The 26,243-nt window shown below is 40.1% G+C and overlaps 1 protein-coding gene across 1 annotated transcript in view; it reads left to right on the forward strand.

The window, feature by feature from the left end:
* The window catches only part of JAM3 (junctional adhesion molecule 3), an 84,210-nt gene that overhangs the window by 19,241 nt on the left and 38,726 nt on the right, over positions 1-26,243 (forward strand). The gene's annotated exons all lie outside the window — the stretch shown is intronic.

Raw genomic sequence — 26,243 nt, forward strand, 5'->3', positions numbered from 1 at the left:
GCTGGCAACACAAATACCACAAAATCTAGAAAAATAACAATATTTTTATTAACCCCTTAGTACTCTACAATCTTTCCTACATGTTTTAGTGTTTTTGATCACCTCGTTTTATGCCAGTGATTTTGAAATACTGTCTTGGAAATAACAGAATAACTTTCCTTTGACATGGTTAATAAAAAATTTTAATATTAATAGTTTAGGAAAGTTTCTTTTCAATTCATATTTTGCTATTTATTATTGGTAATGTCCTAGGAAAATGCAGTATTCACTATTGGTAAATTATTCACAGTGTTAAGGATCATTGTTAAATTTGGGCAAAGCTCTTTCTAAAATTTTATTCACATTTAAGCTGTAGGATTCAGGGCATTTCAAGTTTTCTTGTAGAGTGACTAATCTTATACTTTAACACACACAGAACACCCTCATTACCCACTTTCTCAACCCCCATCCTCATTTTAGTAGCATTGCAGGTGCTGAATGACATTTGCAGTGGGTCCTACAACATCATGTCACAGTCCTCATAAGTCAGATGGCACGATAGGATATTCTCGGAAGCCATTCCTATACCAGGATGGCTAGCAGTAACAACTACTATACATAGCAGTTTCTGTGGACCACATAAACAATCTCACTAAATCAGAACTGAATGTGTTTACAGATCAACTCTCAGAGGCCGGGAGAAATCCTGTGACCATTACAGTGCTGCCCAACGCAGGGACAAGTGTGGCAGAGGGGAAGGCAGAGTGGAAGAAGAGAGCAGTTGTAACTGATTGTGGCTGAGGCACCTAATAACGGTGAAGCATGAGGACACATTGATAGAATGAAACCCAGGGTGTCGGAAGGGATTCCTTTGTAAATGAGAAGTCCAAAAGCCTAAGCTTGTAAATGAGAAGTCTTCATAACTTCTGGTTGTAAAAACCAGTGGGGATTGAGACTATGGAAGAGAGAAACTGCTGGACTTCCTAGAAGTTCCTCTTAAAGGGCTGGTGCACAGATTTACTCAGACTCACTCCCTCTAAGATCCAGTGCAGGGTTAGCAGATTGAAAGGCATCAGAGGCCTATGGGGAGGAACTGAATTGTCTGGCATCAGGCGAGAGCTGGGAGGCAGCTTCCTCCCAGACAGAAGTGCTGGCAGAGGCTGTTGTTCCTTTGATGAGCCCTCCCTCCACAGAGTCACAGAGTCAGCAGGCAGGTACCATATCTGAGACTCCATCAACCTGGTTCACACTGTTTGCTCCACACTGGTGCTTCCCAAAGGCCCTGTCCCGCCCAACTTTCTGGCCCACCCAAGCTATTTCTAGAGGCTTTTACATGTGAATGGCTTGTCTTGGCCCATGCTTCAGATATTCCTGAATTCTCTCAAACAAGCCACATCTGGCTTCAGCGAACCCTGTACCTCTTGCTAAGTTGCCCCAGACCTTGTACTAGCAGCAGCCAGCCTTGATTCATAGCTTGGCTTTGCCTGGCACCTCTAAGCATAGTGCAATTAATAGCCATCTGCAAGTTGCTTTGTAGCTTATGCTATGTGACCCTGGACTGGATACAGGTGGTGGTTGATCTGTACATGCCAACAGCACCCAAGGGTTAACTACAACAGGAGGGTGTATATAGTCCAACAGTGGGTGCACCTTGAGTACCCAGCTTGGGTAAGAGGGCAGGCTGTGTTACTGGACCCTACAGGACACCTACTACATTAGGCCACTCTACAAAACCTGGGAGATGTAGTAACACCACCTAATACATAAAGAGAAACACAGGGGGGCTGCCAAAATGAGGAGACAAGGAAACATGACCCAAATGAAAGAACAGAACAAAACCCCAGAAAAAGGACCAAACAAAATGAAGTAAAGCAATCTATCAGATGCACAGTTCAAAACACTGGTTAAAATGATGCTCAAGGAACTTAGTGAGGACCTCAACATCATTAACATGTCACGTGCTGGGGTATTTAAATGCCTTTTAATCCTCTGTTCCGGCAGGTTTTTAAGATTTAAATATGGTTATATGGCTAATATTAATGAAATGACTTCACAAAATTAACAGTTAAGCTACTGCTATCCTTAATTAATAAAAAGCAAATGAAAAATTACTACTGAATGTCTAAATAACCTTATTTAATTGTTTAAAATTATGCAATCAAATGATGAGAATTCTCACCATCCCAACGCAACATGTTAAAAAATCCAGTCAGAAACACAGGATCCACTAACTGAAATAAAGAACAACATACAGGGAATCAACTGTAGAGTGGTTGAAGCTGTGAGTCAAATCAGCAATTTGAAACATAAGGAAGCAAAAAACAACCAATGAGAGTAGCAAGAAGGAAAAAGAATCCAAAAAAAATGAGGATAGTGTAAGGAGCCTCTGAGATAACTTCAAGTGTATCAACATGCACATCACAGGGTTGCTGGAAGGAGGAGAGAGAGACCAAGAAATTGGAAACCTATCTGAAAAAATGATGAAAGAAAACTTCCCTAACTTGGCAAAGTAAATGAACATTCAAGTCCAGGAAGCACAGAGAGTCTCAAACAAGATGGACCCAAAGAAGCCCACACCAAGATACATCTTAATTAAAATGCCAAAGGTTAAAGACAAAAGAGACTCTTAAAAGCAGCAAGAGAAAAGCAGTTGGTTACCTACAAGGGAGCTCCCATAAGAATGTCAGCTGATTTCTCAAAAGAATCTTTGCAGGCCAGAAGGGATGGGCAAGAAATATTCAAAGTGATGAGAAGCAAGGACCTACAACCAAGATTACTATATTCAGCAAAGCTATCATTTAGAATGGAAGGACAGATATAGAGCTTTCCTGACAAGGAAAAATTGAAGGGGTTCATCATTACCAAACCAGTACTATATGAAATGTGTAAGGGTCTTCTTTAAGAAGAGGAAGAAAACAAAAAATATGAACAATAAAATGGGAATAAATACATATCTATCAACAGTTGAATCTAAAAACAAAAAAGAATCATAGATACAGAGAACATTTTGATGGTTAACAGAGGGGCAGGTGTCAGGAGGGTGGATGAAAAGATGAAGGGATTAAAAAGTACAAATTGGTAGTTACAGAACAGTCATGGGTATATAAAGTACAGCATGGGGAATAGAGTAGCCAAAGAACATATATGCAGGACCCATGGACATTGCCAGTGGTCTGGGGATTGCCTGAGTGAGTGGGGAGCCCTGGGTGGAGGGGGACAAAAAGGGAAAATTTGGGACAACTGTACTAGCATAAACAAAATATAATTTCAAACAAGTTACCCGACTGAACTCACTTGGAGGAATAGTTTGTTGTAATTTGCAAACAGCATGTGGGACGTTAGCCACACAGAACAAAGTATTTGTCCTGGCTTCAGTGAAATCCAGTTAGATCCAATGTCAATAAATGATTTTTAGGCCTGTTTTTTCATCACTGTTACTTAAATTAAAGGGAAGGAGAGAGCGTTCTGGAGAAAAAGACACAGAGGAGACCTGCTATAAACAGACATCAGAGGTAGATGGAAGAGGAATTTCTGCAATAATTTTATCTCAGCATTTCATTCTGTTTTTCATATAGTTTAACTGCACACCTCCTGGAGCTGTACTAACATGATGAAACAAGGTAAAAGTAATAGAATTAAGCATCTCTGAAATTGCATACATGCTTTGTTTACCATTTAAATCGAGGTCTTCACTCTCTGACTTACCTGCAGAGTAATTTAAATTGGAAACGTATAGCAAATATGACCAGATGTTTGATACTAACACTCATCACCCAAATAATAGTATAGCAGAAAAGTCAGGATTCTTAATAACAGAATTAGTGGAAAAATTCAGAGAACATTTATAAATAATACTTTTCTTTACCACTCCCGAACTCTACATGCAGTCAGCATCTATCTCAGACAGCATTCATTCTAAGGATGCTTTCCCCATAGGGACCCTGGACTCCAGAGCAGGTTTCTCAATCTGAAGTGTATGCATGGTCTTCTGGGCATTTGTAAACCCCAAACAAAAGTATTTAAAATGTTTCATATATGTACATAGAAGTGCTGTTTTGGAGAAAAGGGTCCATACTTTTTATCATTTCCTGTACTTGGTAAATTAAAAACACTTTAATATTTGTTCTTATTGAACACCTGCTCTAGAGGTTCACAACTAAGGTTCTAAATTCGTTCCATATTACCAGTAGACTTAAAAGTCAGACCAAATAAGGTTAGAGTGAAAACTTCATATCTGATACTTAAGAAATCAGATCAAATTAAGAATACCAACAAAACCAAATAGCTATTTATTTGTCTTCATAGTGAACAAACACAGAAGCTCTTAAACACTAGAGCTAGTATATATGGTATTAGCAGATTTTTTTTTAAAAAAAAGTCTTGGCCGGTGGCTCCATTGAGTGTCATCCCATACACCAGAAGATTGCAGGTTGGATTGCCAGTCAGGGCACATACCTAGGCTGTGGGTTCGAGTCCCATGATTGATGTTTTTCACATCAATATTTCTCTCTTTCTCTCTCTTTCCCCCCCTTCCTTTCTCTCCTTCTAAAATTAATAAGCATTTCCTCAGGTGAGGATTAAAAATCTAAAACAAACAAACAAAACCTGAGGCTCTCAAAGATAAAGTTTCCCAACATCTTTAGAGTAGAAAAGTTTCAAACCAAGTTTACCTTGCTCTAAAACACTTCTAAACATTCAGAAGGGGAAAAGATTTCTGCGAACTAGGTTTCCCAGACCTTCAAATGTGCTTTTAATTAACAAATAATTCAGATAGTCAAAAATTCTCTTATATGTCTATGAAAACAATTCTGTGGATCTGAAAACTCACACAGCTAAAGTGAGTTATCAAATAAGAGGAAAGAACTGAGGATGTTTTGGCGAGAATGTGAGAGAGGAGGTATTTAAATTACTTTGAAGTGATTTAAATTAAAACTAATATTACTTCACCAAGGTCCAAAACTGAATCACATTCAAATCTGAGAAACGAATGGGAAGGCCTAACATCGATGCTGCTGTACTCCTTTCTTCAACCTTAAACGTATCTGAAAGGCTGCAAATAGTGCCCTCCTGAGATGTAGTAGGTGGTTCCTCCTCACAGTGCATGTGCTGAACCTGTAGAAATGAGCATCTCGGATTCAGATTTCACCTGGAAAGCTCAAGATTACCTTTATATTTTGCCTCTGAATGTCTTCATCGATATCTGTTAGTAGGAGAGTAACCCACTGCTGTTTCTGGTGCCTGTCTAGTGTAGAACAGTTGTAATACCCAAAATTTTAGGTTGCTGTATCTCAGATGATAGATGATTACTTCTCAGATAAACCAATTCAAGAACAGGTGTTATGTTTGTACGATTTAGGTATATGTTAAAATCGTGTAATCCATCCTGTAAGCAGTGATGCTTACCAAGAGTTACACAGTCCTTCCTCCCAAGCCTCTCAGGACCTTTGTGGGGGTAAATGTGCTCTACAAAAATGTAGCCAATATTTTAATTTTATTTTATATTTGTCAGATGCAAACAAAAGCATAACCTACATAAAATGAGCATTTAAAGAAAGATATGTGATGCAAAGGTTAAAGACAAAGAGAATATTAAAAGAGGCAAGAGAAAGACAGTTAGTTACTTACAAGGGAGCTCCCATAAGACTGTCATCAGATTTCTCAACAGAAAGAACTGGCACAAAATGTTCAAAGTGATGAAAAGCAAGGACCAACAACCAAAGACTACTCTGTGCAGCAAAGGCTATCTTTCAAAATTGAAAGAGAAATTAAAGGCCTTCCCAGACAAGAAAAGGTTATGAAGGGGTTCATCACCACAAAACCAGTATTACAAGAAATGTTAAAGAGAGTTTTTAAGAAAAGAAAGAACATAAAATAGAATAATAAAATGGCAATAACTTCACTCCTTTTAATAATCACCTTAAATGTAAAGGAATTAAATGCTCCAATCAAAAGACAAAGAGTGGCTGAGTGGATGCCAAAATAAGACCCTTAAATAAGCTGTCTACAAGAGACCAACTTCAGATAGAAAAATATATACAGACTGAAAGCAAAGGGATGGAAAAAGATGTTTCATGCAAATGTGAATGAAAAAAAAAAGATGGGTAGCAATACTTATATCAGCCAAAATAGACTTTAAAACAAAGGCTATAATAAGAGACAAGGATACAGGATTCCCTCACTTATCGCAGGTATTACGTTCCAGACCCCCGCCCCCCACCGCGAAGTAGGAACCTTACATTTATTCTACACTCTTGAACCTACGTAACTTTAATAACATACATATACAGTACCGCAGAATCCAGCGATATAGCGAAAAATCTGTGATAAATAATTAAATATAATATTTTTAAAAGTCCTGCGATACAGTGAGGCTGCGATAAGTGAACTGGGATATAACGAGAGACTACTGTATTTCAGAATGACAAAGGGATCAATCCAACAAGGGGATATAACCCTTGATAACATTTATGCATCCAACATAGGAGCACCTAAACTTATAAAGCAAATATAGATGAACATCAAGGGAGAGATTGACAGTAATACAGTCATAGTATGGGTTTTAACACCCCATTGACATCAATGGATACATCTTCCCGACAGAAAATCAACAAGGAAACAGTGGCCTTAAAGGACACATTAAACCACATGGATTTAATTGATATTTTTCAAGCATTTCACCTTCAGGTTTCATATTACCTTCAAGTGCACAAGGAATATGACCACATGTTAGGAAACAAAACAAGTCTCAATAAATTGAAGATTGAACTCATATCAAGCATCTTCTCCAACCATATTAGTACGAAACTAGAAATCAATTACAAGGAAAAAAAAACCCTCAAAACACACAAACACATGGCTAAATGACATGCTAAACAATTAATGGGTTAACAGTGAGATCAAGGAAGAAATCAAAAGATACCTTGAGACAAATGAAAATGAGAACACGACACAGCATCTGTGGAACACAATGAAAGCAGTCCTGACAGGGGAGATTCATAGCATTGCAGGCCGACCTCGAGAAACAAGAAAAAGCTCCAATGAACAATCTACCCTTACACCTAAAGGACCGAAAAAAGAACAAAAAACAAAGCCCGAAGTGAGTAGGAGGAAGGATATAATAAAACCAGAGTGGAAATAAATGAAATAAAGTCTAAGAAAACAATACAAAAGATCAGTGAAACCTAGAGCTGGTTCTTTGAAAAGATAAACAAGATTGATAAACTTTAACCAGACTCATCAAGAAAAAAGAGGACTCAAGTAAATAAAATCAGAAATGAAAGAAAAGTAACAACTGACAGTACAGCAATACAGTAAATTATAAGAAAATATGAACAGCTTTATGCTAACAAATTGGACAATCTGGAAGAAATGGATAAATTCTTAGAAACACACAATCTTCTAATACTGAATCAAGATAATTCAAAATCTGAACAGACCTATTATAACCAAAGAAATTGAAGCAATAATTAAAAAAAAAAAAAAAAAAAAAAACTCTTAACAAACAAGTTTTGGATGAGAAGGCTTCAAATGTGAATTTTACTAAACAGTCAAAGAAAAATTAACACCTGTTATTCTCAAAATCTTCCAAAAAATTCAAAATGAAAAAGGCCCCCAAGCTCATTTGGCAAGACCAGCATTACTCTGATTCTAAAACCGGACAAAGATGTTACAAAAAAATTATACGCAAATATACCTGAGGAATATAGATGTAAAAATCATCAATAATATTAGCAACCTAATTCAGCAGTACATTAAAAGGATCATACACCATGATCAAGTGGGCTCTATTCCTGGGACACAAGCTTGGTTCATTATCTGCAAATCAATGTGATACACCACATAAACAAAATGAAAAGTAATTATATGATCATGTTAATAGATGAGAAAAAAAAGCATTTGACAAAATCCAGCACTCATTTATGATGAAAACTCAGCAAAGTGGAGAGAACATACCTCAACATAATAAGGGCCATATATGACAAACCCACAGCTAATATCATACTCAAAGAAACCCAAAACATTAATTCAAAAAGATTTATGTATTCCTGTGTTCATTGCAGCATTATTTATGCTAGCCAGTATAACAAAGCAATGTAAGTGCCTGTCGATAGACAAGTGGCTAACGAAAATGTGGTACAGACATACAATGGAATATTACTGGTCCATAAAAAAATAAATGGAATTTTACCATTGTGATAGCATGCATGAACCAAGCAGGCCTTATGCTAAGTGAAATTAGAGCAACACAAATACCACTTATATGTGGAATCTAAAGAACAAAATAAATGAATAAAGCAGAAACAGACTCATAGATGCATAGTCCAAACTGAGGGTTACTTACTGATGCAGGGTAGGGGTGGGGGAGTTGGTAGAAAAGGTGATGGGATTAAGAAGTACAAATTGGCAGTTACAAAATAGCCGTGGGGTTGTGAAGTAGAGCATAGGGAATACAGTTATAGTATTGTGATAATTATGTACGGTGCCAGATGGGTGCTTCAATTATTGGGGGCATCCCTTTCTAAATTATTATATATAATTGTCTCATCACTTTGGAACGAACATGAAATAACATTGAATGTTAACTGTAATTGAAGAGTAAATAACATCTGCGATGTGCGATAAAGGAAATGTCAATAATGCCAGGTATGCCTGTATTGGAAACTAGGCAGTTCTGTGCTAGTGAGGAATCGTAGAGGACCCAGTGCTGGATTCTAATGCCCATTTATTAAATAAAACCAATGTTTTATAAAGCTTAGGGTTCATTGAACCTTCTTGTATTGTCTGTTTTATATACACTGTGTATACTTCCCCATTAATGGTTTTTAATAAAACCAAAGTGTGAACACTTAGTAACACTTGGTTAATTGTGTTGGGCTGTTATATATCAGATGTTTCAGTTTGTCCTCATATCCTGGGTTTTCAGTATATAGAAATTCAGGTTTGGCTGGTGAATAGGAAGGGGAATATATAAAAAAGCAAAACCAGAAAAGAAAAAGCAAATGGGGTAATGATTGGGTAAAATTAGTTATCAGAAAAGAAACTCATTGTCAGGCAAGAAATCTTTGAACTATAAGTAAACATTTTGTTTTAAATCAGAGTAAGTCTTTAATAACCAATGTCACCCCAATAAATTCCATTAAAAAAAGTATGAAAAAGAGAAAAAGTGCATTTTCATGCAACTGAATTTATGACGTGGAAATTTGTACCCAAACCCACTAATAAAAAGTAGCTTATTATTAGAAAACCCCGCTGCCCCCAAATCGGGATACTAATTTATTGAACGTCTGCATTCTGGAGTGCTCTCGGGCTCTTCTGCAGACATCTCTGGATCTCGCTGTGGCCTCGTAGGCAGAATCTGTTCTCTGACAGCTGTGAAACAAAGCCTCATATCTTTTGAAATCTCTAAACCACTGCAGCATTGAAAACCTCAAATGCCAAGCTTTGAAGGTGCTTTTTTGAAAAAAGAGTTTATTGAAGTCTTTTTACCTATATATAATTGTATTGTTACATAATATGATTCTGAACATGTATAAATTTAAAATGTGAAAGAGCTTGAAGACCTAAAGTTAGGGGTGCAGATGAAGACAAACTAGAATGAGTCATTAGACATTTAGTGTAATTGTTTGCCATGGTTATGTTAACTTGCTATTTTTCCATTTCTCCTTCTAAGTACATATCAAGTATCTTAAGCAAAAGAACTGGCCAGCTAAGAGTCTTACAGGTGTGTTTGTTCTTTCTTTCTTTTTTCACTGTGCATCAGTATTCTGAGTGGTATTTTCTTCTAGAAATGTGGTGGAACTAATAGCTAGAGACTGTGGATTGGCCTGGTACTGAAGGGAAGTTAAGAGTAGTCCTTTGAGTTATAGGTTTGGTAGTAGAGTAGAGGGGCAAAAAGAGTTTTAACTTAGGATTTATGACTTCGGATTTAAGTCTGGGGTTAAGATGTATCCTGCACCTAGATGCGTGCATTGAGCTTCTTTCTGATCAAGATGGTGGAGTAGGTATATGCTTGCTTGCCTCCTCTTACAACTACATCAGAATTACAACTCAACTACAGAACAACCATTGAGAACTTCCTGATGTCCAGCTGTTGTGTAACTAAGGATATTCAGAAGCCACACTGAGATTTGTAGGAGGGGCAGAAATTCTAAATGGGCTGGTTCCATGTCCACAAGCGGCAGTTAAAAATTAGGAGATTATCTCAGCTGTGGAGGTTCCCCCTTATGAACTAGGGGTCCAAACCCCACTCCACGCTTCCTATACCAGGTTTCCAGTGCTGGGAAGAGAAGTCCCTATAATTTCTGGCTGTGAAAACCAGTGGGGATGGTGGCTGAGTGAGACAGAGGGCTTCTGGAGTCCCAGGCATTTCTTCAAGTGGGCCCAAACATGGACTTACTTGCTGATGGACTCACCCAGTCTGAGCTCCAGCACAGGGGCAGCAACTGCAAAAGTGCCAGGGATGTCTGGGGAGGAACTGAATTGTCTGTCTTTAAGGCAAGAACCTGAGGGGAAGCTTTCTACCAGACAAAAGTGCAGGCAAAAGCCCTTATTACTTTGTTGAGCCCTCCTCATACCCACCTGCAGGTGCAGACAGGCATCATATGTGACTCCATCAACCTGGCTAACACCATTTTCCCCAGCCTGGCGATTCCTGGAGACCCTGTCCATAACAACTTTGGGATTGACCCAAGCCACTTCCAGTGACTTTTCCATACAAATGGCCTGTCTTGGTACATCCTATGGAATTTCCTAAAATTTTTCAGTTCACTAACCTCAAACAAGCAGCATCTGGCCTTGGGGTGCCACATACCTCTTGCAAAGCAGCCCCAAACCAGGCACTAGCAGCAATATAGTCTCTTCTAGGCACCTCCAACCCCAACACAAGTGGTAGCCACCTTCAGGTCATTTTATAGCTTATAGCAAGTGGCACCAGGCAGGGCAAAGGCAGCAGCTTACCTGGGTCTGCACTAGAGCCCTTCCCAAGAGGCCTGAGAACAAACACAGTAGGTGGCCAGCTTCAGACCACACCAGAGCACCACCACCACCTCCACAAATGACACACCCAGATGGCATATGTGGCTGGAACCAGGGCCCCGCTAAAGCAAATCCAGCTCGCTAGGGCCAGTCCCTGCATGGCAGCTCCTCCATGGTATTCATGGCCAGTCCTCACAACCAGTCAGCCTGAAGGGCAATCCATCTCATTGATAGGCCAACAGCAATCAAGGCTCAACTACAACAAGAGGGGACACACAACCTGCAAAAGGGACACACTTGGAACACCTGGATCAGGTGACCAAGAGACTGCCACTGGGTCCCACAGGACACCTAGTTCATGTGGCCACTACCAAGACTGGGGGATGTTGAAAGTATACCTAACACATAGAAATAAACACAGGGAGGCAGCCAAAATGAAGAGGCAAAGAAACATATCACAAATGAAAGAACAGAACTAAACTCCAGTAAAAGGGAGATAAAGAGAGTTCAAAACGGTGGTTATAAGGATGCTCAATGAACTTAGAGGAAGAATGGATAATTGGATGATCTCATTGAGAACTTAAAAAGATGGTAAGCATAAGAAAAGGACGTGGAAAGTATAAGAAAAACCAGTCAGAAATAAAGAATACAATATCTGAAACACAGAATACACTAGAAGAAATCAGCAGCAGATTAGATGAAGCAGAGGATTGAATCAGTGATTTGGAAGACAAAGTATCAGAAAACACCCAATCAGGAGAGCAAAAAAGAAAAATAATTTTGAAAAGATAGTTTAAGGAACCTTTGGGACAACATTAAGTGTATGAACATCTGCATCATAAGGGTACCAGAAGGAGAAAAGAGAAAGTGAGGAATTCAAAACCTACTTGAAGAACTAATGATGGAAAACATTCCTCACCTGGAGAGGGAAATAGACGCAGAAGTTCAGGAAGTACAGAGTCCCAAATAAGATGAACCCAGAGTCCAGCAAGACACACTGTAACTAAAATGCCAAACGTTAAAGACAAAGAGAATCTTAAGAGCAGCAAGATAAAAGCAGTTAGCGACCTACCATGGAGCTCCCATAAGACGGTCCTCTGATTTCTCAACAGAAACTTTGCAGGCCAGAGGAATTGACATGAAATATTCAGAGTGTTGGAAGAAAGGACCTATAACCAAGACTACTCTACCCAGCAAGGCTATCATTTAAAATTGATGGAGAGATAAAGAGCCTTCCAGACAAGAAAAAGCTAAAGGAATTCATCACCACCAATCCAGTATTACAAGAAATGTTAAAGGGACTTCTTTAAGAAGAAGAAAATAAAAGATAGAAAGATTGAATAATAAAATGTCAATAACTACTTAACTATCAACAATTACTTTTAATGTAAGTGGATTAAATACTACAATCAAAAGACATAGGCTGGCTAAATGGATTAAAAAACCAGACCCATATATAGATTGCCTACAAAAGACAGACCCAGAACAGATCAAAAGATACATACACTAAAAGTAAAGGGATAGAATAAGATATTACATGAAAATGAAAATATGAGAAAAAGCAGGGTAGCAATACTCATATTACAGAAAATCAAATGTTAAAACAAAGAAGGACCCAGCAATTCTACTTCTCAGTATTTCATATGAAGAAACCCAAAATACTAATTTGAAAATACATATGCATCTCTATGTTCATTGCATCATTATTTACATCAGCCAAGATATGGAAGCAGTCCAGGTGTCCATCAATAGATGAGTGGATAACACATCTGTGGTGCATTTACACAATGGAATACTTCTTGGCCATAACAAGGAAGAAAATGTTACCCTTTGCAACAGCATGGATGGACCTGAAGAACATTTTATGCTAAGTGAAATAAACAGAATATTTTGATGGTTGTTAGATGGGAGGGTTTTGGGGAGATGGATAAAAAAGAGCCAGGGATTAAGAAGTATAAAATGGTAGTTATAAAAAGAGTCACAGGAGTATAAAGTACAGCACAGGGAATACAGTATTCCCTCACTTATCGCGGGTATTACATTCTAGACCCCCCCGCAATAGGTGAAAATCCACGAAGTAGGTACCTTACATTTATTTTAGTATTTATATATATTTTAAGGCTTTATAAACTCTTCGCACACACTTATAAACCATTCCCAGCCCCTTATTAACCTTTCCCACTCCCTTATTAACCTTTTCCACACTTACAAACACTGCTTATGTTCTTAAACATATTCTACACTCTTAAACCTACGTAACTTTAACAACATACGTATACAGTACTGCAAAATCCCGTTATACAGCAAAAAATCCACGATAAATAATTAAATGTAATATTTTTAAAAATCCCGCGATACAGTGAGGCTGCAATAAGTGAACCACGATAAAGAGAGGAACTACTGTATAGTTAATAATATTATAATTACTATATATAGTTTCAGATGGGTATTAGACTTATCTGATTGACTGCTTTATAAGTTGTTAAATTTCTTACCACTGTGTTGTACATCTGAAAATAATATAATATTGTATGTCAGCTATAATTGAAAATTTTAAAAATTATTTTTAGAACTGCATTTAATGATGGAAAGGTTGCATGAGGCAAGGGGAGAGAGCTACTGCCATGGTGTGTTTGCAGACATGGATTTTTTTTAACTGTAAGAATGATTGTATTATAAATTGGTAAGTTTAAAAAGTATACAAAAGAAAAGAATTAATCATATCAGGATAAGATTACATTTAAAAAGTTTAACATTGCAAATAAAGCTTAACATTTTCATATATTTGCTTCTTGTCATTTTTCTGTACATTTCTTAGAAATAATTGAGTGCATATTCTCACTATACTTTTGTATTGTTCTTATTTTTATTGCCTTGCTTACAGTTTTTTAGGGACTTCCCATTGCTCTTAGTATTAAGCCGAAAGTCTTGATCTCTCTCTCTCTCTCTCTCTCTCTCTCTGGTTTCGTCTCTCATCTGTCGCCTGTTTGCTCGCCGAAGTGCGGCGTCCTCGGCTCCCTTCATTTGCTCACACATGCTCAGAGATATTACACGTTCTTCTCGGTGCATGGAATTGGCTCTTTGGCCACTTTTTTTGCAGGGTTGAATCTATTTACTCATCAGGTTTGTAAGAAACAAGGACATAGTGACTCCCAAACCAGTACAAAATCAGCAATAACAAAGGGCAAATGAAATTAAAGGGTCTCTGAGAGGGGAGTTGACAGTATTAGCATATTTACAAATCACAATAGGGGCATTAGGTAAACTCGTTAGATTGTAACTCAGGAGTAACCAGTAATGGAGAAACAGGGAAGGAGGAGAGGGGAGGGGGAGCTAACTTTAGGGTGAGGAAGATAATCACTTTAGGGTGGTAATTTTAGGGTGGAAAAGATAATCACTTTAGGGTGGCAATTTCAGTGTGGGGAAGCTAAGACTATAAAACCAGTTTCCTTTGTCTACTTGGCGCGCACATTCTCCTGACTGTGAGGGTGTGCCCGGCTCTGCAGACTTGTAAATAAAGGCCTCGCTTTACTGCTCAAGTCCTGTGTCCCAGTTTTTATTGTGAGCGTTTCTCACAGGTTCAAACCTAAATGTCACTTCCTTAGAAAAGCTCCTAATCTCCTAGGTTAGTACTTTCTATTATATGCTTCCCAGCCCCTATGCTTTTCTTTGTACCATTTATTTCAATTGCATTAATTATCATATATGTATAGAATTAGGATGCTGTTTATGTATACATGGTTGGAATTCTTTTCCAGCGTGAGTTCCATGAGAGGAATTACTGCTTGCACAGTACATGGTAGGTGCTCATTAATGGTCATTATATGTTGAAAAAATGAGTGAATAAATGAATGAATGCTCAGATATTACAGGCAGCAGAGTCTCCTTCCTTTATAGATAACTCATTTGTTAAAACATATGCTTGGTACTGAATGTCTGAAAGCCTGATAATGGGCTTGCTTTCAAGGAGCTCGTAAGTTTCTTAAAGTTCCTAAGTGTTCTTCCTGGAGGCCCTGCCTTTCTTACCAAGCCCGTGGGTTCAGGGTCGTCAGTCTTATCAGACATCAGGGGTGGGAAGGTACTGCAAAGGGTAGTGCTCACCAGTTGCTCCGTATGGCTTTGGATATAGGTAAGTAGAGTCAGGAGTCTCTTCCACAGGCTCACTACTCCCTCCCTGGATCCTTATCATCTGTGTTCCAAGGTCAGACAACGCTCCATATTGGAACTTCTGCCCCGAATGCTCTTGGTAGCATCCTGAGGGGCAGGAGCGGGGAACGTGTTTCTTTTTCTTGCCACAGCACCAGGACCTGAGTGGAACGTCAGCCCCCTGCCCCACCCCCTGATCATGATCACCCAAGTGGGGCTCTTCACCTGGGACTCCCTGCAACTGAATGCCTAAGACAGTAGAAGAGGCAGAAGATTGAGTGAGGTGAAGTTCCAGGCCCCGGGGGTCCCTGAACGCGAAAAGATTGACTTGACTCAATCACTGAATTGGGGGAGGAAGAAATAGGGGCATCATCGCTGCCAAAATATTTTCCAGCAGACGCCCCCCCACCCCTAGTAGCAGCGCCTGATAGGAGCACTGCCACGTTCTCATCCTAATTCATCATTAGAAAATGTGATTTTAGGGCCTTGCTGCTCAAGGTGCGGTTCATAGACCAGCAGCTCATAAATAAGGACAATCTCTGGCTCCGCCCCAGAGTAGTGAGTCGGAATCTTCATTTGACCAGGTGCGGGGTGGTTAGCACACACATTAACCTCTGTGGCACACCGGGTGAAGTTGCTGTAGAACGTGTGGACTGAGTGATTGCAAGTTTCATTCAAATTGCTCAATTATGTATTAGCACAGACCTTTTAAAATAGTTCTCTTGTACCAAAGGAAGAAAACAGGAGTTTTCCTTATTTTGTGTATGCAGAGATATTTAGAAGCTATTCCTAACAGGTGGCTCTTCTCACTAGATTTGGATTGTTTTGTTACAAAACCTAATTTTAGCAGTGGGAAAACAAGGTTGGTTTATTTTCTCTTTTCCTTGAACTTCTTGCCTGTCACATTTGTTCAACATAAATCTATAATTTAACACGTAGCAAATGAGTCATCTTTCCTTTGCTGGACTTAATGAGACCATTAACATCGTCTGGCCTTTAGAAGTCATTTATATAATGAGCTGCTATCGCTGGAGTGAGCTCTGAATTGAGTATAAATAGGCAAGGGCCTTGTATTCTCTGATCTTGGTGTGTTCCATTCCATTTAGAACTTCTGTGTCTGCAGAACAAATGGTGCAGTGGCTTTGTATACGGAGACGCACATTAAGGCAAGTGCTTTTACTCTCTTTGTTTGATGTCACACTTCACAGTCAGATACCGCATTGTTTGGGAATTTCCTCTATTTTAAGATTCTTCTCAAATCCGGGGACTAGTTGGGCAGATATTTACTTGGGACTTACCACCTGCTCTTCCACTCAAGGGCAGGCAGTCTCTTCGAAGCTTCAGCTCTGTTATCCAGAAGCTAGTTCTGCATTTTCCAGCCCCGAGCCTGGCAGCAAAGGCTGGTTCTGTTTGCTTATTTCCTGCTGCCCTTCGCTTTGACCTGCTATCCTTGGGGTGCTGGGTGCTAGGTTATCATTAGTGAACAGATTTGGATTCCTTCCTTTGGTAGATGATGTGGGCAGAGTTATTCTTCCCCTGGGCTGTACCAGTCAGTGAGGGACTCCTCGGTTTGTGGTTTCTCAGCACTCACCAAAGTCAGTCTATTTATTTAATTTGGTTTACTATCACTAAATGTTTGCTGTATGCTCACACTTGACACTCTCAGAACTGTTTGGGGATGACTGAGAAAGTGTGTCTGTGTGTCTTGCGGCTGAAAAAGAGGGCCGGAATAGAGCATGGTCTTTGCCATGTCCCTTTGTACAGTGTGATGTAGAAAAGCCGCCTCTTGGTCCCTGCACATCCTGGGCTGCTCAGGCGGAGCTTCCTGGAGTGAGGGAAACACCGCAAGAGAAGACTGTCTGACTTCCCCACCACCATCTCCTTCTTCCCCGGCTGCGTGAGCTTAGGAACAGTTCCTAAGGGGAAATGTCTTAAGTTAAGTGTAATGGAAGTTGGTGCATACGGAAGCAATTTTTAATATCTGCAGTTGATGATCTACGATTTCAGAATATTTTTGCTGACTGGGTTGAGTCTTAGCTGCTCACTTTGCTCTGTACATCATGCCCACACAGCAGCAGTGACACCTGCATCTTTGTCTTAGTGACAGTCTCAACAGGTGCCTCTGGGGTCTTTGGATGAACCCCATTTGGAACATTATTGACAAATTTAAGGTCTTCTGCAGAGACATCTCTTTTTCTATCTGATTAGTCTGGCTTTGAGGAGCAGGCTGAATTCTGGTTGTGTTGTCAACTCTAGGTTATTTTTTCCTACTAGTGGAGAAAGAAAGCATGGTAGGGAATGGAAGAATTCATTGCGAAGAGTTGAAAACAGGTTAAAACTTTATTTTACTTTAAATAACATTTGCTATACTTCTGACCAGATAATGTTTACCTCTGGTTAATTCTTCTTGATTAAAAAAAAAAACAAAACAACTATAAGATGCTACTTTATAAATCCCCCAAATCGTGGAAAGTAGTTTTTAAGAACTGCTCTTCAGGTTTTTCTTTTCCTTTTTCTTTTTAATTTAAAAATCTGTTCTTAATTTTCTTATTCCATTTATCTACTTCCCTTGGCACTGTAATATTTATGTTGAGTTCATGTCATTATTAAGGGCTCTAGTGCTTGAGTTCTTGAAAATTCAGTGCTTACACAATTGTGAGGACTATGTTAGTCTTTTTGCAATCATTTCCAGTCTGTGACAAACCTCCACATGTTACAGAACACACACGAAACATCCCCCTTGACCTTTTTTAGTTCATTCCCCCAGATCTGGATGAGACCCATCCCCTGGCTCTAGTCACTCCTGGCGTGCCTGCTGTGCACACAGGGCACTTTGCTGAAGCGTGGGCAAGGCTCTGCCCTCCAGGAGAAGCCCTGTGGTCGAGAGAAGATATAGCTGGCCTTCCCTTTTATTGCAGCCGCACCATGAAAGCATATAGCCTCATGCATATGCATAGCCTTCAGTGACAGATGGGCTGATTTTTAAGGAGAGAGTGATGTAAAAGTTCAACTTCAGAGAGGAAAACTAAGCAAGTCTAAATTAACTATAATCTTTTGTTTCGAAAGAGGTCTGTTAATGAAATAAAGCTAGTACTTACAGAAGGCACAATAACCAAATTTGATAAAACCCATTAGAAGGTTTATGTGAGATGTTACGTATTTGGAAAATTAGCTTTAGTGAGTTGGGAGAGACAGTAACTGATTTCTGTCTGGACAAGATTTTGCTTTTTCTGTGTATCTGAAGTCCGAATCATGGTCCCTGAGGTGGAATTGCCTCCTCACAGGCTGGGCAGGGCAGGTGTGCAGATGAGCATTCTCTCTGGTGGGGTCAAGCATCTTCCCTGCCTGTTCCTGTACCTCTAACAAAATAGCTAAGGTGGCTGAGAACACTTCTTTGTGGCATTATACCAAGGGCAGTTAGATGAGTAGCAATGTTTTTGTTTCATTTTTCTGAGACTGATTTTTAGGGTATACTAAGCTTCCTTACCGAATTCAGAACCAGCTTTCGAACCTTGGCAAGGTAGAGCTTCACTTGCTGATATTTGGGAGGGATAGCTGGGTGAGCACTCCTCCCGGAATAGCTTCCCCACTGACTTCAGCAATAGAGACATGCCTTTGGGTTGAGTCTGTCTCCCAGTTTAAATACATCTATGTTTCTGTTTAAATACATCTATGCAGGGTGGAGGCGGGCTCTCCTGGAGGCTGAGCAGGACGGGAGACAGCTTGTCACCTTTTGGGGGAAGCCAGCAGCTGTTCCTGTGAATCAGACTCAGGAAACTGTTTCTGATAATTGTGATTTTCTCAGAAACATCTTGTTCTTACTGTACGGTGGCAAAGAAGCTTTCCATGCCGCGTTGACCACGAAGTGGCGGGACTGGATGTGCTTGATTATGGAAGCCAGTTTCAAGACACTCTTTCCAAAGTGACTGGTGAAAAAACCATGCCAAGAATATTGGTCACTGGAGGTTTTGTAAGAGGTGCAACTGACACCCATAGGCTTCCCAGGAAAGGGGAACTGCTTCTGCTGGCTCATCAGTGTTGTTTAAAAAAGGCTACAAGATTTTTTGTGATAGTACAACGTGAGTTATTTACAGTGACGAGGCCTGATGATGCATTTTGAATGTTTGAGGATGTTGAAATATGTGAATTATCTTAATGAAAGCTGTAGAAATCATGACCAGCAAATGCTGTGGAAACCACAAAATAAATCTGTGCACCTCTGCTGCGTGGAGTGGGAATGAGAGGGGGTCCGTGTAAGGCGCAAGCGGCTCTGGGCAGGCTTCAGTCACAGCGACACTGTGTGAGGTCTGTGTCCCTTTCCTAGATGTTCTGCCTCTCGCCCAGTCCCCACGGCGTAGGCGGGGGTTTGAAGGTGCACACAGAGCGAGTGTGTTGAGCCCCTCTCTCCCTCTGTCCCTCTGCTGGTGCTGGAGGACGGGACAGCATAGTCATTTGTAATACAGTGCAACCAATCAGATAAATTTATCACACGTACATATCTGGCTGGAAGGGTTCTTTGAGGGAAATCCCCTCTTATGGTACCTTTTAGTTCCTTTCTCTGGATCTTCAATGAAATGATCCCCTTTTTCTGACCCACACAAGTTTCTGTGGCTCTTAATTCTGGAGGGTCCTTGTTTCTTCCGCAGACTGATCGCTCTCTGCATAACACCGTGTTCTTGGCTGCGTCCCAGCCCCAGCGCCTTTCTTGCTGAGGAGGAGGTGTGGTGGAGGGAGACGATGGGTGCTTTTCTAACCCATTTGATGGATGGCGGCAGATGGTGAGGAAAATCCCTCAAGGAACTAAAAATTGAGCGTGTGTGGGCAGAACCACTTTAGGACCACTTTAGAGTCCCCCTTTGGTTTCTGCGCCGGAGCCCTGTTTCCCAGTTGGTGGTGAGCTCCTTGGTGTACCCGTCACTGAAACGCCAGCGCCCTAGAAAGTGGTTCTTTAAAGTAATAATGATAATGATAAGAGTAATGCTAACATTGAGTGCTTTCTATGTGTCAGGCACTATACTAAGCACTTAGGTATGCTATCATATTTAATTCGTAGAACCTTTAAGAGGGAAGTATTGTAATTACCTCATTTTATGGATGAGAAAGCAGGTTGAATAAAGACTCAGGCTGTGAATACCTGGTGTGCAGTGGAGGTGGATTGCAAGCGTAGGCATTCTAGAGTATGAGCCCTTCCCCCGCTGTATGGTACTACTTCCTTATTTAATACTTGGTTTCTACAGAAATACTTGCTGAGCAAAAGAATGAGTGTCCAAACTGAAATTGATTGTCTGAAACCACACAGTGCCCTTTCGTGTCCTTTTAGAACAGACTGTTCTTGGTGCCAGTGGTCGTCAGGATACGTGGTGCAGGCCTGGGTACCACTCACAGTCCCAGGAGAGGTGTGGCCCCGGCTCTGGGGTACTGATGTAAACAACATAACAGTTTCTTCTCTTTTTGTAGCCTTTTCCAAATAAAACAATCAGGCGCCATTTGCCAGGGAGACTTGCTGAATGGTAGTGACAGGTTAATGCAATGCTGTTTATAGAATGGCACTGTCACTTAAGTACAAATTAAAATGAAGGTTTCATCTAGTTCTCTGTATAGTAAATAGTATGTGCTGGGAACCACAGCCTATTTTCAAGGGAGATGCCACTTCACTATAAGCATAAAATGTTTGACTTATTGGAAATAATACCAGAATATTTGTTCAAAGAGGAGTAGCAAGGAAGTGACTTGGGTAAGGATACTCCTTTCTTGGGGAGCGAGCATTGGACTGTGAGTCAGGATGGCTACACTTTAATCTTGTTCTTCATTTTAAATTTCTGTTGAGTTTAGCTGAGGCATTCCTGCTGTTAACACTTTAATATGTACTCCTAACCACACAAGAAAATAGAGCAGTCTTCTTTGTGCCTTTATAATGATACACTGTTGTTTTCGTAGAATTTTCTGTCTTCCACCAGTATTGCTTTTTATTATTTTAAAAAGCTAATCTAATCACCTTACTCTTCATTTTTTCTTTTCCTCCAATTTTCATTGAGTGCTTACCACGTGGAAGGAACTGTTATGAGTCCTTTATATACAGTAACTCACTTCATTATCTCAACTACATGGTGAGGTAGGCACTGGTGCCCACATTTCACAGATGAGAATACTGAGGCACAGTGGAACTCAGAGTGACATAGAAAGAGATGGAACTGTCATCAGACCCAGGCAGTCAGGGTCGGAACTCACACCGTCAGTTACTGCCTGTCAGTGAAACATGTTTTTCTTGAAATCATTGAACAAACACTTAGGAGCCATTAATATATGTCAGTTACTGTGATAGGACCTTGGGTTCAAATCATCTCTCTCCAGGAGTGCATTTGACTGGGCTGCTCTCCTAATAACCCCTCTGGGGGTTTACTCAGGAGCGTGGGGCCCCTCCAGCGCCACCCCTTACACAGAGGGCGGCTTATTCAACTTTCTCTAAACTAGTCTGGGACTTGAGGCCTCAAACGCAATGAGATTTCCAGCCTTCACCTTTCCCCTTTCATGTCACAAGATGTCTCTAATGAGCATCCTCTTACGGTATGTGTGGTCAGGCCAGGCCGTGCAGCAGGAGGGTAAGAGCACACACCTGGAGCCACGACGTGGTGCATCCCCCTGGGCGTAGTAGCTGCGTGACTCTGAGTCATTCTCCTCATCTGTCGTGGGGATGGTCACAGCCGCTACCTCACACGACCGTTGGGAGAAATAGGAAAGCCTGGCGCTTGTGGGGACCGTGGTGCTGGGCACATGGGAAATACTCCTGGAGATGTGTGTATGTGCGTGTTCATGTGTGTGATGGTGCCTAGGCAGGTATATCTATGTGAACATATGTAATTTATTCATGTACAGATACCCACACACATGTAGTATTCTTCTTTAGATTATGGCCATAGTTTGATCTGAAACCTGCACTTCCATTTCTGATCCTGAGTTTACCGCCCATTGTGAATTGGGTTTCTGTGATGTGAGTGTTGCCGTGTGAGCCCTGGCCAGTGTGGCCCAGCGGGTGGAGTGTCGTCCTGCAGACTGAAAGGTCGGCGGTTGGGTTCCCGGTCAGGGCTCGTGCCGGGGTCGGGGGCTCTGGGCTCTGCCCCATCGGGGCGCTTGCGGAGGGCAGTCAGCTGGTGTTTCTCTCCCTTTGTCCCTCCCTTCTGTTCTCTCTCTCTCTCTCTCTCTCAAACATATGTTGCCATATGAGATGGGTGGTTTTCATATACAAGCTATTTTAGAGATCTCCTGTCTCTAAAAATGTAGTTAATGGTTCTAAAAATTAATTAATTGGTTCTAAAAATGTAATTAATGTGATTATGGAGGTTGTGGCAGGAGAGAGAGGTTAGACTTCAGCCCCCTGAGTTGGTTGGATGCTGTGAGAATGCTGGGTTTCCATTTTGTGGTTTTCCTACTAATTTATGGACCTATAGATGTTAAAAATGAAATCTCTCCATTGAGATGAATTCTCTGAAAAGACTATGGCAATTCCTGTTTTATTTTTTATCTGGAATGAAACAACACTTTTTTTCCCCTAAGCTTCACTTTTAACGTGTGATTTCAGCCATTTTCCCATTCTCCCGTTCTCTTCCCTGTTCCTCTGTGCATTGTAGGGTTTCATTTTAAAGTTCAAAAACAGGGCCAAAGACTTAATTCTGGGGTGTTCAGGGAAGAGCATAGATGGTATGAGAAAAATGGAGTTCCTTTCTTTGTAATGCTATGATTTTTACTGACACCTCCCACTCCCCCTTAGGATCATGCAGAAGACAGAATAGAAATTGCTTAGATTTCCATTGGTGTCTTTCTGTAGTTGAGTTAAACAGTGCATGTGTGTTGGGGAGGAGTGCAAGCATGTAGCAAAGGCATAGGAAGGATGTAATAAGAACCAAGAATCATCACCAAGAAGCATGTTAGCCCTATATAGTTAAACCCTAAGCTTCTCAGAGAAGGAAATGGTTGGACCCCTGCATTTCTATGCCCAGTTTTGGGAGAGAGGAGTTCTGGTTTAGAGCTACTGCATTCTTATTTAGCAGGTCACTTTGTCAAAGGGCCACACACCAGAGACCTGTTTTGCAATTTTGAACATTTTACAAAATATGGTATAATTGGCATATGATAAACTGTGCATTTTTAAAGTGTGTAGTTTGGTAAGTCCTGGCTGGTTTGGCTCAGTGGATTGAGCGTCGGCCTGCGAGGTAAGTGTCGCTGGTTCGATCTTCCAGTCAGGGCACATCAGAGAAGGAAAACTCTGACTCCAAAAAACCTCCGCTGCCTTGCGGCATACCTCTTCAGGGGAAAGGCTAAGGGAGTAAACCCCGACAGAAAATCCGGAGCCGGAGTCCCTAAGGCGGTTTGACGTTGTAGTCAACACCGGCAACTCCTGCGGCGCACCTGAAGCCAAGCTGTATTGACTCCGTCTTTCCCTTGGACCCTTCAGCTGCGAAGAGAGGGGGGGTCTGCTGCATGGGCAACAGCAGACCCTCCATATCACCCTGCCCAGGCTCTGTAGCTTCAGCTTCACTGGAGACCACTCCAGCGTCATCGCAAGATGTCGATTCAACACGGGAGGAGACAGATACCGTGTCACTCCCGAGTCGGACTGCACAGCCATTCTCGGCGGTGCAGATAGACTCTTAAGAAGCTACACCATCGTCTCTCGAGACGGACGGCTGCCGATACGATACATAGTTTGGTAAGTCTGGCATATATGTAAACTCTTTGAACGACGACCACAAGCAGAACATTGAACCCACCACCACTGCTGGCAGTTCGCAGTGCTCCCTAGCAGTCCTCCCCCTCGGCCCCCCATCCCTGTCCCACCCCGCCCTGTCTCCTGGCGGCCACTTGCCTGTTTTCTGTCATAATAGGCTAGTTTGGATTTTATAGAGTTTTGTGTAAATAGAATCATACCGTGTGCATGCTTTCTTTTGATACTCATCCTCGTTGCATCACGCATCCATAATCCTTCCCTTTTCGTTGTGACTAGTGGTATTCCATTGTATGGAAACACCACAGTTTATTTATCTGTTCACTGTTCATAGCCGTTTGGGTTGTTTCCAGTTTTTAGTTGTTACAGTAAAGTTGCTGTGAATACTTGTGTACATGTATTCGGATGAACATATAATTTGCATTCCCTCTTGTAAATATCTGGGACTAGAAAGGTGAATCAAATGATAGGTGTATTTAAATTTTCCAAGGTGGTTGTGCCAATTTACAGTCCTACCTACAGTGGATGAAAAATGCAGTGTCTGACCTGCTCATCAACACTTGATCTGGTCAGTCTTTTTAATTTTAGCCCTTCTAATAGGTGTGTAGTGGTATCTTATTATTTTAATTTATATTTCGTTAATGGTTAATGATGTTGAGCATCTTTTCTTGTGTTTATTTGCCTTCCATAAGGTCTCTGTTGCAGTTACTCAACTACCATTTTAGAGTGGAAGCACCCATACACAATAAATAAATAAATGGGTGTGGGTGTGTATTTCATTGAAAGTTTATTTACCAAAACAAACAAACAGCAGCAGCAGCAACAACAAAATAGGAAGCAGGACGTATACGGCCTTTGGATTGTAGTTTGCTGACTCCTGACATAGATGATCATGTTGTCTGCAAACAAAGACAGATTTACTTCTTTTCCAATCTAGATACTTAAAAAAATGTTTTTTCATTCCTAATCGCACTGGCTAAAACCTCTAACACAGTGTTGACTAAAAATGGTGAAAGTGGATATCCTTGTCTTATTTCTGATCTTAGGCGGGAAGGCATTTAGTTTTTCATCATTAATTATAATCTTAGCTGTAGGTTTGTAATGGATACTATTTATCAAGATTAATAAATTCCCTTAATTACTAATTTTGGGTTTAATTGAACCAGCTTTTAGTTTACTGATTTTCTTCAGTTGTTGTTGTTGTTATTCTCTCTCTCTGGAAGTTTCTTTCTGTTCCCTAGTTTTTTAAAAATCAGGAATGAATGTTAGATTTGGTCAAATGATTTTTATGCCTTTATTGAGAATGTCATATCGTTTTTCTTCTTTAGTTTATTAGTATGATGAGTTATATTGATTGGTTTTCAAATGTTAAGCCGACCTAGCATTCTTGGGATGAACTTCAGTTGGTATTCAAAAATATATTTTTGGATTTGATTTGCTAAGATTGTATTTGGGATTTTTGCATCTATGTTTATGAGATATATTAGTCTGTAGTTTTCTCATAATACTTTTTCTGATTTGGATATTAGGGTAACGCTGGCCACATAGAATGAATAAGGTGGGAATTATTTCCTTCTCTTTTCTGAAAGAGTTTGTTCAGAATTTGTATTATTAATATTATTATTTTAAATGTTTGGTAGAATTCACCAGTGAAGCTATCTGGTTCTGGAGTTTTCTTTGTGGGAAGATTTTATCGTCAATTAAAAAAATAGACATAAAGATATTCAGGTTATTTACTCTTCTTGAGTGAGCTTTGGGAATTTGTGTCTTTCAAGAAGTTTATTTCCTCTAAGTTGTCAGATTTATAAGCATAAACTTACTCAGAATATTGTCCAATGTTCTGTTAATACATGTACAATTGTAGGGATTTCACCTCTCTCAATCCTGATTTTGTTAATTTGTATCTTCTATTTTCCGTGATCAAGCTAGGTAGAGATTTATTAATTTTACTGGTCTTTTCATAAAATCAGCTTTTAGTTTTATTGGTTGTTCTCTTATTTTTCTGTATTCTGTCCCATGATTTCTGCTTTGATCTTTCTTATTCCTTTATTCTGCTTACTTTGGATATAATTTTTTCCTCTCTTTGCAATTTCATAATGTGTTATTTAGTTTCCAGATATTAGGGATTTTTCAGATACCTTTTCATTATTGATTTCTGTCATTGTGGTTAGAAAACAGACTTTGTATGATTTGAATCTTTTAAAACTTAATGTGATATTTTTTATAGCCCAGAATATGGTCTGTTTTTCACGTGCACTTGAAGAGAATGTGTATATTCTGTCTCTGGATGAAGTGTTCTAGAGTTATTATCTAAGTCACATTGATAATGTTTTTAAAAATCTAGATCCTTACTGATTTTCTGTTTACTTGTTCTATTAATTATTGAGAGAAATATATTGAAATCTGCAGCAATAACTGGATTTCT

Source organism: Furipterus horrens, unplaced genomic scaffold (assembly GCF_987537825.1).
Source record: "Furipterus horrens unplaced genomic scaffold, mFurHor1.1.pri manual_scaffold_11, whole genome shotgun sequence".
In the NCBI taxonomy this organism is placed as follows: Eukaryota; Metazoa; Chordata; class Mammalia; order Chiroptera; family Furipteridae; genus Furipterus; species Furipterus horrens.